This window comes from Callithrix jacchus, chromosome X (assembly GCF_049354715.1).
Source record: "Callithrix jacchus isolate 240 chromosome X, calJac240_pri, whole genome shotgun sequence".
Classification (NCBI taxonomy): Eukaryota; Metazoa; Chordata; class Mammalia; order Primates; family Cebidae; genus Callithrix; species Callithrix jacchus.
The window spans coordinates 42901336-42918985 of record NC_133524.1 but is presented as its reverse complement, the minus strand read 5'-3'; the positions used below and the strand labels follow the sequence as shown (position 1 = coordinate 42918985).

Sequence of the window (17650 nt, the reverse complement as noted above, 5' to 3'; positions counted from 1 at the left end):
CATTGTGTATTTTAAGAAGTAAAATGAGTACCTTGATCATTGTCCATAATGTTTGGAACTCTGAAAGGGATAATGAATGTGTCAGTGAAGTCTTTTATTGTGACTTCAGGATGTGTAGACATATGTGATACTCATTTATACTTTGAGGATCTACGAGGCAGGAGCTTCCCAGAGTTCCTTACCTCAAAGAGGGCAACCTTGGACAAGGAATTGTTGCTGCTGCCATTGATCAAGCCAGACAGCCAGATCATTGGCAATGGCCCATGAGTGTATAAATGTGCAAATGGAACTAATTATTGGCCAGGGAATTCATTACTAAAATGACTGCCTGAAGTTCAGCCAATTGTGCTGAAGTATCATCCTTGATCAGGTAACCTCTGGCTAAGGGATGAAAGGCAGCAGCTCTCCCATAAGATTTGTTATAGTAATGGTGGTGATATCATACATACAATGTATAAAGTCCCATTGTCATACACTCAGTTGATCCCAAGAGGCTTCCCAGATAAACAATGGGGACTTGGAAAGCGGTGACCACCAGCTCCATGGCATCTAGCAAGAAACAAATGACAGGGGAAGCTATCTACCACCTAGCAAGTGGGATACACCAGAAGACGCAGGTTTGACTCCATCTTATAGCAAGGAGGCCTCAGTGTCCATGACAAGCTTGCAGGGTGCTGCTTTTATGACATAATGGGCAGCTGGGTGTGGACGGTCACAGGCTCAAGGTCAATGTGAGCCTTCATCTTCAGAAGCACCCAGTATGTGACCAGCACTTTTCCCTCTAGCAGTGTATATGATGGGGGAAAGGAGGGCAGTTTCTTGCACCAGAAGGCATTAGCAATTTATGACCATAATGGGTGGACCAGAGACTGCAGGAGGCGCAAGAGGAGATTGCTAAAGCCTCTACAGTAAAGGACTCTCAGGGTAGGATGGAGCATGAACAGGAGTGCCTGTTTTATTGCAATTTGGACAGATTCTGGAGCCTTTTGTTGTTGGCAACTCTACCCAAGGTAGGCCAATTTGTAAGTAACAACATAAATGGGCTTAAGTAAAATATGTACATGGGGAATGCATTACCTCCAGAACCCAAAAATGCCTAAAAGATGTTGGGCTTTCTTTAACATTGTGGGCATTAAGACAGTAACTGTTTGTTTCCCAACAATGAAAGAAATTTAACTGAGATGGCAGGGCCTAGTATTATGTGTGAGGCAATGACCCATTCCCTTTTTGAGAGCTCCTTTGTGTTTGTGTGGCCTAAATAGGTATGTCAAATAAATCTCATCAGAGGAGGATGTCAGTTTGAAGTCATACCTGTGATCCTTGAGAAAGATAGCTGTGATTAAGATTTTCCCCATGAAATTGTGTGAGACAGAAGGACTGTTGAGATACCCCATAAGTAGCCTGGTAAAGGTGAATTGTGTCCCCTCAGAGGTGAAGGCATTTTGTGGCTGAGAGCCTATTGAAATGGTCACTGAACAAAAAATATTAGCCGAGTCTATGACTGCAAAGTATTTACCAGTTGCTGATTGGATGAAAAAACTAATTTCAATAGTACTTGCTATGGGGGCCTCGATGGATGGGACCATGGGATTAAGATTTCAATAATCCATCTCGAGGTGCTATGCATTCTTTCCATGTTTAAGAACAAGTCAATTTGGTCTGTTAAAGGGATAAGTAGTAGGGATAATCAACCCTTCCCCAAAATATAATGGATTTCAATCCTTGAAGGCCCTGCTGTAATTAACATTAGGCTCTCAGACAAAGTTCACCTTTATTTTATATGTTTTTTCCTAGCTGCGAAAATGGAAACTGAAAAGGCGTATTTAGTTTCCACAGCTGGTTGTTTATATGATTACTTCATCCTACGAAGCATTCTGAAATCCAGACTCTAAGAAAGGGTGGCCTCCGAATCCACCAACCAGCTGCATAGCAGCTTGTTTTCCGTTTCATGCTGTGCTTGTCTGTGGTGGTCACTTCCAATTCCATCGGGAACTTGCCATCTAAGTTACTTGTTGCTTCCAACTGAGCTTGCAGTTGCCTTGGAAACTCAAGGGAAGCAAGGCTTATACAAAGGTGAAGAGAAAGGGGTGAAATTGCCCTTCATTATGACTAACACAACTTTCCTAAGGAGGAGACAGGAAGCTGATGATATGCCTTCTGCATTTGTTTCCTGTTACAGCATTGATTTATTGACATATGGCTGAGAGGTGTTGCCATTAATGAAGCTTCGGCCTGCTGGATGATGCCAGCCTAAACTTTTCAGCAGGGTAAAACTTCTGGCTCTTGAATCTGGGATCAAGACCAACAGCTTCCACATAGAAAATGCTACTAACACAAAAGAGAAGCACTCTGCAAAAATCAACCATGAAGACTCAAGTTAAGTACAAATATTGCTGACAAGAGTTGTTTACATTTTTGATTAGTTTTCTTCCTGCTATGCTGTTTGCATAATTCCAAGTATGGCAGTTAATTTCTAATTATGAAGGCTGCTCATTGCTTTATTTAGAAAATAAATAGTGCCCTTGGATTCATACAATTAGGACATATCCTTTGTGTATTTACCATGTTATTTAATGCCCTAACAAGGCCCAGCCATTTGGGCCACATGATCTGCCTATTTTGACGTTGGTTTTCCTATGATTGGCTCTGGTTGCTGAGCCCCATTTCTCAGGAAAATCATTTTCCTGACCCAGGTTTGCTGCTGGAAAATACGAGATCTCATAAAGTAGGATTGCAGACATTCCTACTTGTTAAGTAATTAATGCAGAGTTAATTCCTTCTAAGTTCATCACATCAATTAGGAAACTGCCTTCTTTCTACCTTCTCAGGATGCACAGAGGGGCTATAAGCATAGAAGCAGACAAAACTGAGTTTGAATCCTGCCTCTCTCTAACACCTCATTGCTTAAGTAATTGTTTCACCTTGGTCAACTTAACCCCTCTAAGTCTCAGTTTCCTACTCTGAAAAATGAGGATGGTGACAGTATCTACCTCAAAAGGTTATTGTAAAGTGTCTGGGAGACAGTGTATGTGTTCTTTCTTTTTCAGGGTTGGTCAGCCTCCCTTCCCATTCAAGGCTAGAGTCAGCTTTAAGTTCCTTGCCTGGAAGAAGGGTAGGGAGAGGAACTGGGTTGAAAGCTAAAATAGTCTACACATTTCCCAGCTTCAGTTTACAAAAGCCTAATCCCCTGGGACCTAGGAGAACAGAGAGCCCCTGAACTGCAGAACAAAAGTTTGAGGAAAAAAATGAAGGAAGAAAGATTTCAGAATCCAGATTGGAGCAAGATTCCTCTAAGCAGAGGTGAGGGGAAAAGAGGAGAAGAGCAGGGACAGTTCTGAACTCTGGGCTCTGAACTCTAGTAGATTGGGCTCTAGACTGCTTCCCAGGAAGGAAAGACCCTAGAGATGGGCCAGGCCCTCTCCAGGGGACTTACAGATTGATTGTTATAACCAATTATACTTGCTTGTCCTAAACTATCCTGTCTAAAATGTGTTACATTCATTCCTCCTTCCTAAACAAGGCATCTTTTCTTCTTGACTTATGCACATTAGTCATTATGCACATTCAATACTGGGCAGCTCCAGTGAATGATACCTTACAGTTCTTTCAAAATCCATAGGGTTATTTACTTCTGCAATCTGTGGCCCCAGACTACAGTGCTAAACTAATGTTTGAAACTTCTTTTCCATTTTTTTTATCCTGATGGCTGGCAGCCTCTCGTCCAATGTACTTTCCTACCTGGGATCAATCAGTATGTCTCCCCACAGCAGTTCCTCTCCTTTTTCACTCTCATTTGCTATTGCAAACTTTGTGTAGCCTTAGAAATGAAATAAAATTTTTTTAGGTTGGGTCCAGTGGCTCACGCCTATAATCCCAGCACTTTGGGAGGCCAAGGCAGAAGAATCACTTGAACCCAGGAGGCAGAGGTTGCAGAGAGCCAAGATCATGCTGCTGCACTCCAGCCTGGCTGACAGAGCAAGACTCCATTTCAAAAAAAAAAAGCAAAAAAAAAATTTAGAATTGAAAGGTAAGCAGATTCTGAGTGAGAGAGCAAGGAATGTTATACTTTTGAAATATCTGTTTTGACTGTGCTATGGGCTAAATTGTGTCCTCCTAAAGTCCTCTTGAAATCCTAACCCCCAATGTGGCTGTATTTGGAGATAGGGCCTATAAAGAGGGAATAAAGGTTAAATGAGGTCATAAGGGTAGGGCCCTAATCTGGTAAAAGCAGTGTTCTTATAAGAGGAAGAGACACCAAAGAGCTCTCCCTCTCTCCATGTACATAGAGAAATGGCCATGTGAGGACACAGGGAAAAGTATGGCCATCTATAAGCCAGGAGGGGAGACCTCATCAGAAACTGACCCTGAGAGCACTTTGATCTTGAACTTCCAGCCTCTGGAACTGTGAAAAAATAAATTTCTATTGCTTAACCCACCCTGTCCTTGGTATTCAGTTACTGTAGCATGAACAGACACAGACCACATAGCAAAGGGTGTTTTTGTTTTTATCTGTTTTTTGAAGGGGGGTGGGTGTATTAGTTCGTTTTCATGCTGCTGTGATAAAGACATACCTGAGACTGGGTAATTTACAAAGGAAAAGAGGTTTAATGGACTCACAGTTCCACATGGCTGGGGAGGTCTCACAATCATGGCAGAAAGCAAAAGGCACATCTTACATGGTGGCAGACAAGAGAGGATGAGAACCAAGTGAAAAAGGAAACCCCTTATAAAACCATCAGATCTCATGAGACTTATTCACTACCACAAGACCATGAGAACAATATAGGGGAATTAATTATTATTTAATTATCTCCCACTGGGTCCTACCACAGCACATGGGAATTATGGGAGCTACAGTTCAAGATGAGATTTGGGTGGGGATGCAGCCAAACCATATCAGTGGGGCTGCCAACTTCCAGTATTCTGCCTGTGTTATGTCAGAGTGGAATTGCTGGATAACTAAGAAATTACTTTTTTAAAAATTCCAATATAGTATTAGAAAAGAAAATTTAATTGAGATACTTCATTATGTGGCCTATTGAAAAATATTTTCTAAGGTAAACTCCAGTAATCTTCATCTGCATACTTGTGCAGTATGTCCTCTTGGTCAATGTAAAGCACAACTAGCCAGCACACTGATGATACAAATCTAAGCAGAAAAACAACATATTATTATGAAGCCTCTGCAGTGACTGTTTTAATTAAACTCTAAATACATTTTTATAATCACCACTAGTTTTCACAATGCACCATCAGAAAATATAATTTTTTTTGTTCTCATTGCAAGACCTTCTTGCAGTGTTGCAGAAAATAAACCCAAGCTTCAAGTATTATCTGGCAGCTTTGTTTTGTTTCCTTTCCTTTTGGTAAGAGAATATCATCAACCACTCAAAAATAGCTGTGTTGAGATGAATATTAGCCATTCAAATGGAGCCCATCCTCACTGCCATGAACATGCTTTTTGCTATTGTTTAAAAAGAAAAAATAAACAACCAGCTAACCAATGCTAGTCATGCATTACTTAACTCACAAAGAAAAAAATTAAAATCTTACCTCAGGAACACAAAGAAGGAAACAACAGATATTGAGGTCTACTTGACAAGGAGGGTAGGAGGAGGGAGAAGGGCAGGAAAGATAACTACTGGGAACTGGGCTTAATACCTGAATTATGAAATAATCTGTATAACAAACCCCTGTTACACGAGTTTACCTATGAAACAAACCTTCGCATGTCCCCACAAACCTAAAATCAAAGTTTAAAAAAAAATTCAGGAGGAACACTTTTGCACAGCACATGGCTACAAGGCACATGACTTGACTAAATAGATCACAGACATTAAAATATACCATTTAATTTGGTTGAGAAAAAAATCAGAAGCTAAAGACATTTGTATTATTATTGAGAGGCTCTTTTGCTAGCAGAAATCTGTTTTTTCATCAAGGACAAGTGTACCAAATAACTCTTATTTATATTGCAGGGGCTGAACTTCAAGACAAAAATTTTAAAAATAAAAACTGCTTTTCCTGTGAGCAGCCGCCCCATGCAGAAGGTAAAACACAAAAGAGCATTATTTTACATTAAGTCTTCATTTGGATAGGTAGAAGGATGTGCAGGGTATTATTTTGGTTCAAGATCAAATACATCAAAAGAGCAAAAGACATAAAGAATTAATTAACATTAGAAAATAAAGATATGAGGAAATGTTTATCCTTCCAAATAAAGAAATACATTTTAAAGTAACCTTGAGCTGTTATTTTATGCTTGCATGAAATTAGCAAGATTTTTTAATGACAAGAACATTGTGTGCTGGCAACTTATGGATAAAACTAGTATATTTCTACTGTTCTGGGGTGAGAGTCAGGGAAATACCCCCTGGAAATTGGAAAGAAATTTGGCCCCCCCATATTGAGAGTCAGAAAGTGTTCCTTCACGTTGATATAGAATGCTTACTTTGGAGGAATTAATCTTAAGAAAATAATTTAAGGCCAGATGCAGTGGCTCACGCCTATAATCCCAGCACTTTGGGAGGCCAAGGAGGGCAGATCACAAGTTCAGAAGTTTGAGACCAGCCTGGCCAATCTGGTGAAACCCTGTGTCTACTAAAAATACAAAAATTAGCTGGTGTGGTGGAGCACACCTGTAATCCCAGCTACTCGGGAGGCTGAGGCAGAAGAATTGGTTGAACCTGGGAGGTGGAGGTTGCAGTGAGCCAAGATCAGGCCACTGCACTCCAGCCTTGGCGACAGAGCAAGACTCTGTCTCAAAAAAAAAGAAAATAATTTAAGAGAAGAAATAAATTCTTGGATCAGAGAAGATGTTCGCTGCTATCCTATACACACACACACACACACACACACACACACTACACAGAGGTCATTGGACTCACCAAATGTTCAAAAATAGATGTCGTATCGACTTGAAAGAATATTATTTAGTCATTAAATCCTAATAATAAAGTCCATGTAGTAACATGGAAAAATACTTTAGGATATTTTCAAGGTCATCAAGTAACTTGGAAATACAAAACAGTATGTGTGGTGTGTTTGTAACTATTAAATATGTGTTTATTGGCCAGGTGCAATGGCTTACACCTGTAATCTCAGTCTTTTGGGAGGCCAAGCCTGGTGAGATCACTTGAGGTCAGGAGTTCAAGGCCAGCCTAGCCAACACAGTGAAACCACATCTCTCTCTACTAAAAATATATATTAAAAAAGCCAGGCGTGGGGTGCATGCCTGTAATCCCAGCTACTCAGGAGACAGAGGCAGGAGAATCACTTGAACCCAGGAGGTAGAGGTTGCAGTGAGCTGAGATCTCGCCACTACACTCCAGCCTGGGTGACAGAGCAAAACTTTCTCTCAAAAAAATTTAACAAACAAAAATAAAAAATAAATGTGTGTATTGAATAAAAAAGCAATATCCCAAAATAAAGCATTATACAGTGGGTAAGGTTGTAAGAGGGTGGATGCTTTCTTGCCTGTAATTTTTTTTAAATATTGCTATGTTGTTTTCCCTGTTGAAGAAAAAGCTTGCCAGAGCTGCTTGCATGTGCATATGAGTATTCTGCTGAATTAACCTAGACACATCAGAATTTAATACATCCCATCTTGAACTTCTTTGAAACTCAGCTTCCTGGCATTCAGTGATGCAACACCTGAAACTAGACACTGGCATGGAAAAGTTTACAATCTGTTTTATGAGCCAGCTGGAGACCTGAACTCAGAATGTCTCATCATTTGATGTACTTTCTCCCTTTTCACTCCACACCTAGACCTTTATTTCTGCTAAGCGTCTGCTGATCTAGTATTTGAGTGTTGTCAGGCAAGCAAATAAATTTAGCTTTGTTTCAAACTGCCATTTCGGTGTCTTCTTTTTTATCCTTTCCATCCCATTACAATGAGATGTATTAGCTATAGCTCTCACTGCTTCTGAGAAATTGTCTGCCATGGTAGCTTTCCTGCCCCCAGTAAGGACCACAGTGACAACTCGACTTCAAAAAAAAAGCACACCATGAGCCCCCTCTCCTTCCAGGATATGGGCAGCCATAGAAAACCCTTCACCCCAACACTAAGCAATCCTTCCTCTTATGAAATGTTCCCAAACAGCTCACTTGTCCCTTGCAGCCAAGCTGCGACTGCCAAATGTAACTAGGAGCCATTAGAAAGTCTCCCTCTTTTCCAAAAAATCTCACCTTAATAGAATGCTTGCCAATTAGACTGTCTTAGCATTTCTTCACTAGCTATAAAACTGACTTTCCTCTCTAACACCTTTGAACCTCTGCTGAAATGGAAATGACCTCCACAAGGGTTCCCTTGCTGCAACATGATGAATAAATAGCCTTTGTTAATTTTGCCACAGGCTTGGTTTTGTCTTTGACACTTTGTTTTTACAGTTTTTCTAAACTTTAAATAATTAAGATAATACAATCAAGAAGGAATAAGGACCTAGTGGTTCTTTAGAATTATAACACAAATCCTATTAAAGGAAACAGAAAGCTAAACTTTTAGGAGCTCAACTATGAAACAACCAATGATGAAGCAAAATTTAAAAACTTAAGAATGTGAAATTAAAATCACTTCTCAAATGTATTTAAATTAGAGAGATTTTACTCAAATCGTGGGTCATCATACCAAGATTTCTTTCCCTCTGGTCTCATCTGAAATTTCACTAAAGTCCCTTAATTCCTGTATATCTATCCAGCTGTAGCTACTCTGTCTTCTCAGAGTAGTTTCCTCTTTTTTGTTATGGTCAAATTGGCAGAGTCACAGGGCCACAGCACACCCACCCTCAGCGTCAATGTGCAGTTAACAGCTCATTTCCACTCTTTTCTATCTGCCCCCAACCTCCACTATCATGTCTCTGATTCTGAATTCCTTCTCAAATAAAGTCTGCTAAAAATGCTCCCACTAAATTGTAAGTAACTGACAATAATTAGTGTTAACCCTTAACTGTAGATTCAACTGCATCCCCCAAAAGATATATCTAAATCCTAATCCTGGTACAGGTGAATGTCATGTACATGTGTAATGGTGATGACCTTTGGATATTAAGGTCACTGAAGATGTGATCAAGTTAAGATGAGGTCATACAGGATTAGAGTGGGCCCTCAGTTCAACGACAGGTGTCCTTATAAGGAGAAAGAGATTTGGAGAGAAACAAAGACAGGCAGGGAAGAGGGTCATGTGACCACAGATGCAAAGATAAGATTGAAGTGATGAAGCTATAAGCCAAGGGATACCAAGAATCACAGGCAGCCACCAGAAGCTAGAAGAAAGATGTGGAACAGTCTCCTCCAGAGCCTTCAGAGGGAGCATGGTGCTATAGACAAGATGATTTCAGACTTCTAGCCTCCAGACCTATGAGAGAATACATTTGTTGTCTAAAGCCACCAAATTCGTGGTCTTTGTTACAGCAGCCACAGAAAACTAATATAACCCTCTTATTTGCACTTTAAAAATGGTGTAGCTCTGATGATGGAATTGCAGGAATCAGCCTGCTGGTGGGGAAGATTTTTGAAGAGTCATAGTGCCTATGGGTAATCTCCCTTAAAGCATACCAGGTGTTTTAAGGCAAAAACCAAATGCTTGAGAGAGCATAGGGGTCAGTGTGGCCACCACAGGTATAAGGATATTTGAAGTGTTACCAAATACTGTTCATACCTGGCACTGCTACACATGTAGTTGGATAACAATTAATAACATAGGAGCCCATTACTCATTGAGCAGGCTAAATTAACTTAGTCCCCTAAACTTCTTCTTTACTTTTTTCTTTCTTCATTTAACCATCTTACTAAGACAATTCACTAGACAGTAGACAAGGAATGAGGATAAAGTAGTCCCTACAGGCTATTAGTAACCATGAAAAACTTATTTATTGATGAGTTGATTTGATTTTGATTTTGCTGTATTTTTCCCTTCCCCAAAGGAAGGACAAATGCCTTTGTATTCCTTTGTGTAGGGTATGGGAAGATTGTGCAAGCAAGAGGGGAAAGTGTTGTTACACAGCAGAAAGCAGGGGACACATACATTTTTGGATCTTTTTTTCAAATCCTTGAGCTTATTGGGGTGATTAAATTAGATCCTAGAAAGGAGGGAAAAGGGATTATCCTCTTTGGCTTTGGGGAGTTCAAGAGTAGAAGCAGCCAAATCAGAGGAGAGGGCATCTCTGAGTCTGGTATAGAACCCTGACCCCTCACTTGGAGAGGACCTCAGTAGGGAGAGAGTAGAGAACCACATAAAGACATATACCATGGCATTAGAAGCCCCAAGAAAAATTTCCAGTGGCTGCTTGACCTGGAAGCAGCCTAGACTTCAAAAAACAAAGCAGTAGTAATCATGTGATCTAAAAACCAGGCTCCAACACAGCCCAAGGGAGGAAGAGATAAGGAGCTGTCTGTATCTGACATATTTCTTTCAGCCCCAGCAGGATGGACACTAGAGTAAGATTTAGTTTGATTTGAGAAAAATAAAGAATGCAATGCAATGTCTCTTATCCACTCAAGTTTGTGGACTAAAATAAAATTTAGTTAAGGGGCCAGGGGGCTTAATAACTAAATTTAGTTTAGGGGTTCATATGTAGATGTCAGATTTGCAAGTGTTTTCCCTGAACAAAATTAACACAGAGAATTAAGACCTGACATAAGTACAATTGTCCTTCCTTTGTGAAGAGGCTTATTGCTGCCAAATGACAGGTACCCTGCTTGTGTTGGAGCATCCATGTATGTCAAAACCTTGTTCTATGACAACTAAAGCAGTCACCCACAAAATAGCTCCCTAGAAACTGAACTCTTGATGGCCATGTTAGAAAATCTGAAATGACCAAGACTTACTTCTCAAGCAGTAAAAGCAGCCTTCCTGCTCACCTGCTGCACTGTGACTGGCAAATGCCCAGAACAAAATTCAACTCAGTTTAGTTCAGTTCACACAGGGCAATGTGTGACCCCAGGATGCATTGACCTGTGGATAAGACAGCAAATTTTTTATTAAAAATTTTAGAATTGGAGACAGTATCCAAGATGGCAGTTTAGGAGCAGCTCAGGATGGCAGCTCCCAGTGAAAGTGCACAAGGTGAGTGGATGCCATATTTCCACATGGATATTTATTGCCCACAGACCAGGAGATTTCCAGGCGGAGGAGCCCCATGGGTCGCCAGCATGGCTATTTTGGCCAGTGCAGCTATTTTTCTGGTGCCCCAGTGCAGCAGTTCACTGTACAAAATACACTGGTCTGGTTGCCCTTTTAAGCTGGCGATTGGAACTCTGGGAAGGCAGAATCACCCACTCATGATTAAACAGGGGACAGAAACAGGGAGCCAGGCCAGAAGAGTCCCGGGCAGCACCGTTGTGTCAGCCAGCGCAGTGGGTCGCAGCACAGGAAATCACACAGATCCCAGCGCCTTTTCAACAGGCGACTGGAACACCTGGAAGAGACTCAACCATTCAACTTAAAAAAAAAAGGCTCTTAAGGCAGGGAGCCAGGTAATCAGGCTCAGTGGGTCTCACCCTCACAAAAAAAAAAAAAAAAAAAAAAAAAAAACAGCAATTGGAAACGCCCTGGGTTAAGAGTTTCACGGCAAACACAGCTGAAATAGGGATGGTCCAGCTCTGTGGGGGAGGGGCATCCGCCATTACCGAGGCACTCCACCCCTACGGAGGTAGTCTGCCATTGCTGAAGGCAGCCCGCCATTGCTGAAGCAACCCACCACTACAGAGAGAGTCTGCCATTACAGAGGTGGGCCACCATTGCCAAGGCAGTTCTAACCACACCCATATAAACAGGACAACAGGTAAGTTCATGCAGCAATAGGGCGGAGCCCACAGCAGCTCAGCAAGGCCTCTGCAGGCAGACAGTGATTAGGCTGCCTCCTTGCTTGGCAGGGCAGCCCTGAAAAAAAAGGCAGCAGCACAACAGAAATTTATAAATAAAGCCCTAACTCCCCAGGACAGAGAACCTGGAAAAAAAAGGGGGTTTATGAGTTCTGCTGCAGCAGATTTAAACGTACCTGCCCAGCAGCTCTGAATGAATAATGGAGCTCACAGCTCAGCACTTGAGCTCCTATAAAAGACAGACTGTCTCCATAAGTAGCTCCCTGACCTCTATATATCCAAAGAGTCACCTCACAAAGGACTGATCAGACTGACATTTGGCAGGCATCTTTCTGGTACAGAAGATAGCAGAAGAAGAAACTGGTAGCAACCCTTACTGTTCTGTAGCTGCTGCAGGTGATCCCCAGGCAAGCAGAGCCTGGAGTGGATATCAGCAGTCCCACAGCAGAGGAGCCAGACTGTTAGAAGGAAAAATAAGAAACAGAAACAACTTCATCATCAACTGGACATCCACTGAGAGACCCAATCTGAAAATCAGCAACTACAAAGATGACAGGTGTATAAATCCACAAGGATGGGAAGAAACCAGAGCAAAAAGGATGAAAACACCCGAAACCAGAACACCTCTCCTCCTACAAGGGATCACAACTCCTCACCAGCAAAGGAAGAAAGGTGGATGAGTGTGATGAAATGACAGAATCAGGCTTCAGAAGGTGAGTAATAAAAAACTTCTGTGAACTAGAAGAACATGTTCTAACCCAATGCAACCTTGAAAAAAGATTTGACGAAATGCTAACAACAATGGACAACTTATAGAGGAATAAGAGTGAATGGATGGAGCTGAAAAACACAACACGAGAACTTCGCAAAGCATGCACTAGTTGCAACAGCCAAATTAACCAAGCAGAAGAAAGGATATCAGAGGTCGAGGATCAACTCAATGAAATAAAATGAGAAGGCAAGATTAGCGAAAAAAGCACAAAAAAGAATGAACAAAGTCTCCAAGAAATATGGGACTATGTGAAAATACCTAATCTACATTTAATAGGTGTACCTGAATGTGACGAAGAGAATGAATCCAAGCTGGAAAATACACTTCAGGATATTATCCAGGAAAACTTCCCCAAGCTAGCAAGGCAGGCCAATATTCAAGTCCAGGAAATACAGAGAACACCACAAAGAAATTCCTCAAGAAGAGCAACCCCAAGGCACATAATCATCAGATTCACCAGGGTTAAATGAAGGAGAAAATGCTAAGGGCAGCCAGAGAGAAAGGTCGAGTCACCCCCAAAGGGAAGACCATCGCACTCACAGCAGATCTCTCAGCAGAAACCCTACAAGCCAGAAGAGAGTGGGGGCCAATATTCAACAGCCTTAAAGAAAAGAACTTTCAACCCAGAATTTCATATCCAGCCAAACTAAGCTTCACAAGTGAAGGAAAAATAAAATCCTTTGGGAACAAGTGAGTACTCAGAGATTTTTGTCACCACCAGGCCTGCTTTACAAGAGCTCCTGAAAGAGGCACTACACATAGAAAGGAACAACCAGTGCCAGCCACTCCAAAAACATACAAAATGGTAAACAGCATAAACAAAATGAAGAATCTGCATCAACTAACAGGCAAAAAAGCCAGCTACCATCAAAATGGCAGTATCAAACTCACACATAACAATATTAACCCTAAATGTAAATGGACTAAATGCCCCAATCAAAAGGCATAGACTGGCAAATTGGATAAAAAGCCAAAACCCATCAGTGTGCTGTATCCAGAAAACGCATCTCACATGCAAGGATACAGAAAGGCTCAAAATAAAGGGATGGAGGTAGATTTACCAAGCAAATGGAGAGCAAAAAAAAAAAAAAGCAGGAGTTGCAATTCTCGTCTCTGATAAAATAGACTTTAAAACAACAATGATCAAAAGAGACAAAGAAGGACATTACATAATGGTAAAATGATCAATGCAGCAAGAAGAGCTAACAATCCTAAATATATACGCACCCAATACAGGAGGACCCAGATATATAAGGCAAGTTCTTAATGACATACAAAGAGACTTAGACTCCCACATAATAATAGTTGGAGACTTTAACACCCTATTGTCAATTTTAGACAGATCATCAACCAGACAGAAAATTAGCAAGGATATCCAGGACTTGAACTCAGACCTTGACCAAGCAAAGCTAATAGACATTTACAGAACTCTCCACCCCAAATCCACAGAATATACATTCTTCTCATCTCTATATCACACCTGCTCTAAAATTGACCACATAATTGGAAGTAAATCACTCCGCAGCAAATGCAGAAGAACGGAAATCATAACAAACAGTCTCTCAGACCACAGTGCTATCAAGTTAGAACTCAGAATTTAGAAACTAAGAACTGCACAGCTTCATGGAAACTGAACAACTGGCTCTCGAACGTTGACTGGATAAACAATGCAATGAAGGCAGAAATAAAGATGTTCTTCAAAACCAACAAGAATGAAAACACAACATACCAGAATCTCTGGGACACATTTAAAGCAGTCTCTAGAGGAAAATATAAAGGAATAAGTGCCCGCATGAGAAGAAAGGAGAGATCTTAAATTGACAACCTATCATCAAAATTGAAAGAGCTAGAGGAGCAAGATCAAAAAAACTCAAAACCTAGAAGAAGACAAGAAATAACTAAGATCAGATCAGAACTGAGGGAGATAGAGACACAAAAAACCCTTCGAAAAATCAATAAACCCAGGAGCTGGATTTTGTAAAAGATCAACAAAATAGACAGATCACTAGCCAGATTAATAAAAAAGAAAAGAGAGAATAATCAAAGAGATGCAATAAAAAACTATAAAGGGGATATCACCACAGATTCCACAGAAATTCAAACCATCATCAGAGAATATTACAAACAACTCTATGCATATAAACTAGTAAACCTGGAAGAAATGAATAAATTCCTGGACTCCTGTGTCCTCCCAAGCCTAAACCAGGAGGAAGCTGAAACTATGAATAGACCAATAACAAGGTCAGAAGTCGAGGCAGCAATTAAGAGCCTACCACACAAAAAAAGCTCAGGTCCAGACGGGTTCACAGCCGAATTCTACCAGACATACAAAGAGGAACTGGTTCCATTCCTTCTGAAACTATTCCAAATAATCCAAAAAGAGGGAATCCTTCCCAAATCATTTTATGAGACCAATATCATCCTGATACCAAAACCCGGCAGAGACTTAACAAGAAAAGAAAACTTAAGGCCAATATCCATGATGACACAGAGGCAAAAATCTTCAATAAAATACTGGCAAGCCGATTGCAACAGCACATCAAAAAGCTTATCCACCACGATCAAGTAGGATTCATCCCAGGGATGCAAGGCTGGTTCAACATACACAAGTCCATAAACGTAATTCACCACATAAACAGAACCAAAAACAAAAACCACATGATTATCTCAATTGATGCAGAGACGCCTCTGAAAAATTCAATAGCGCTTTATGCTAAAAACCCTCAATAAACTAGGTATTGATGGAACGTATCTTGAAATAATAAAAGCTATTTATGACAAACCAACAGCCAATATCACACTGAATGGGTAAAAACTGGAAGCATTCCCTTTGAAATCTGGCACTAGACAAGGATGCCCTCTTTCACCACTACTATTCAATATAGTACTGGAAGTTCTAGCCAGAGCAATCAGGCAAGAAAAAGAAATAAAGGGTATTCAAATAGGAAAGGAGAAAGTCAAATTGTCTCTATTTGCAGATGACATGATTGTATATCTAGAAGATCCCATCCTCTCAGCCCAAAATCTCCTGAAACTGATAAGCAACTTCAGCAAAGTCTCAGGTTACAAAATCAATCTGCAAAAATTTCAAGCATTCCTATACACCAATAAGAGACTTAAAGAGAGCCAAATCAAGAATGAACTACCACTCACAATTGCTGCAAAGAGAATAAAATACCTAGGAATACAACTAACAAGGAATGTAAAGGATCTCTTGAATGAGAACTACAAACCACTGCTCAACGAAATAAGAGAGGACACAAACAGATGGAGACACATTCCATGTTCATGGTTAGGAAGAAACAATATCGTGAAAATGGCCATACTGCCCAAAGTAATTTATAGATTCAACGCTATCCCCATCAAGCTACCAATGACCTTCTTCACAGAACAGGAAAAACCACCGTAAACTTTATATGGAACCAAAAGTGAGCCTGCACAGCCAAGTCAATTGTAAGCAAAAAGAACACAGTGGGAGGCATCACACTACTGGACTTCAAACTATACTATAAGGCTACAGTAAGCAAAACAGCATGCTACTGGTACTAAAACAGAGATATAGACCAATGGAACAGAACGGAGGCATCCAATGCAACACAACATATCTATAACCATCTGATCTTTGACAAACCTCACAAAAACAAGCAATGGGGAAAGGATTCCCTGTTTAATAAATGGTGTTGGGAGAACAGGCTAACCATGTGCAGAAAGCAGAAACTGGACCCCTTCCTGACACCTTACACTAAAATTAACTCCAGATGGACTAAAGACTTAAACATAAGACCTAACACCATAAAAACCCTAGAAGAAAATCTAGGCAAAACCATTCAGGACACAGGAGTAGGCAAGAACTTCATGAACAAAACACCAAAAGCATTGGCAACAAAAGCCAAAATAGACAAATGGGACCTAATCAAACTCCACAGGTTCTGCACAGTAAAAGAAACAGTCACTAGAGTGAATCGGCAACCAACAGAATGGGAAAAAATTTTTGCAGTCTACCCATCTGACAAAGGGCTGATATCCAGAATTTACAAAGAACTCAAACAGATTTACAAGAACAAAACAAACAAGCCCATTCAAAAGTGGCAAAGGATATGAACAGACACTTTGCAAAAAAGACATACATGAGACCAACAAACATATGAAAAAATGCTCATCATCACTGGTCATTAGAGAAATGCAAATCAAAACTACATTGATACACCATCCAGTTAGAATGGTGATCATTAAAAATCTGGAGAGGATGTGGAGAAATAGGAACACTTTTACACTGCTGGTGGGAGTGTAAATTAGTTCAACCATTGTGGAAGACAGTGTGGCGATTCCTCAAGGACCTAGAAATAGAAATTCCATTTGACCCAGCAATCCCATTACTGGGTATATATCCAGAGGATTATAAATCGTTCTACTATAAGGACATATGCACACGAATGTTCATTGTAGCAGTTTACAATAGCAAAGACCCGGAACCAACCCAAATGCCCATCAATGATAGACTGGACAAGGAAAATGTGGCACATATACACCATGGAATATTATGCAGCCATCAAAAATGATGAGTTTGTGCCCTTTGTAGGGACATGGATGAAGCTGGAGACCATCATTCTCAGCAAACCGACACAAGAATAGAAAATGAAATACTGCATGTTCTCACTCATAGGTGGGTGTTGAACAATGAGAACACATGGACACAGGGAGAGGAGCATTACACACTGGGGTCTGTTGGGGGGAATAGTGGAGGGACCGCGGGAGATGGGGCGTTGGGGAGAGATAGCATGGGGAGAAATGCCAGATATAGGTGAAGGGGAGGAAGGCAGCAAATCACACTGCCACGTGTGTACCTATGCAACTATCTTGCATGTTCTTCACATGTACCCCAAAACCTAAAACGGAATAAAAAAATTTTAGAATTGTTCATAGCTTTGAAATATGCTTTAAAACACAGTTTTACCTTTCTTTTTCATTTTTTTGAACTTGCAGATAGTCCTAATCAATATAGAAGACTTTGGTTTAGTGTTTTTTCACTACTGCTGATTAGGGGACAGCATTAAG

At 40.6% G+C, this 17650-nt stretch overlaps 1 long non-coding RNA gene across 1 annotated transcript; it reads left to right on the top strand.

Annotated features, from left to right (window-relative positions):
• The first annotated feature begins 2410 nt into the window (after positions 1-2410).
• On the top strand, positions 2411-7849 carry LOC144581014 (uncharacterized). Its single transcript, XR_013531499.1, has 3 exons — positions 2411-4027; positions 5979-6050; positions 7522-7849. It is a non-coding gene; the product is annotated as an uncharacterized LOC144581014 (long non-coding RNA).
• Positions 7850-17650: the final 9801 nt, after the last annotated feature.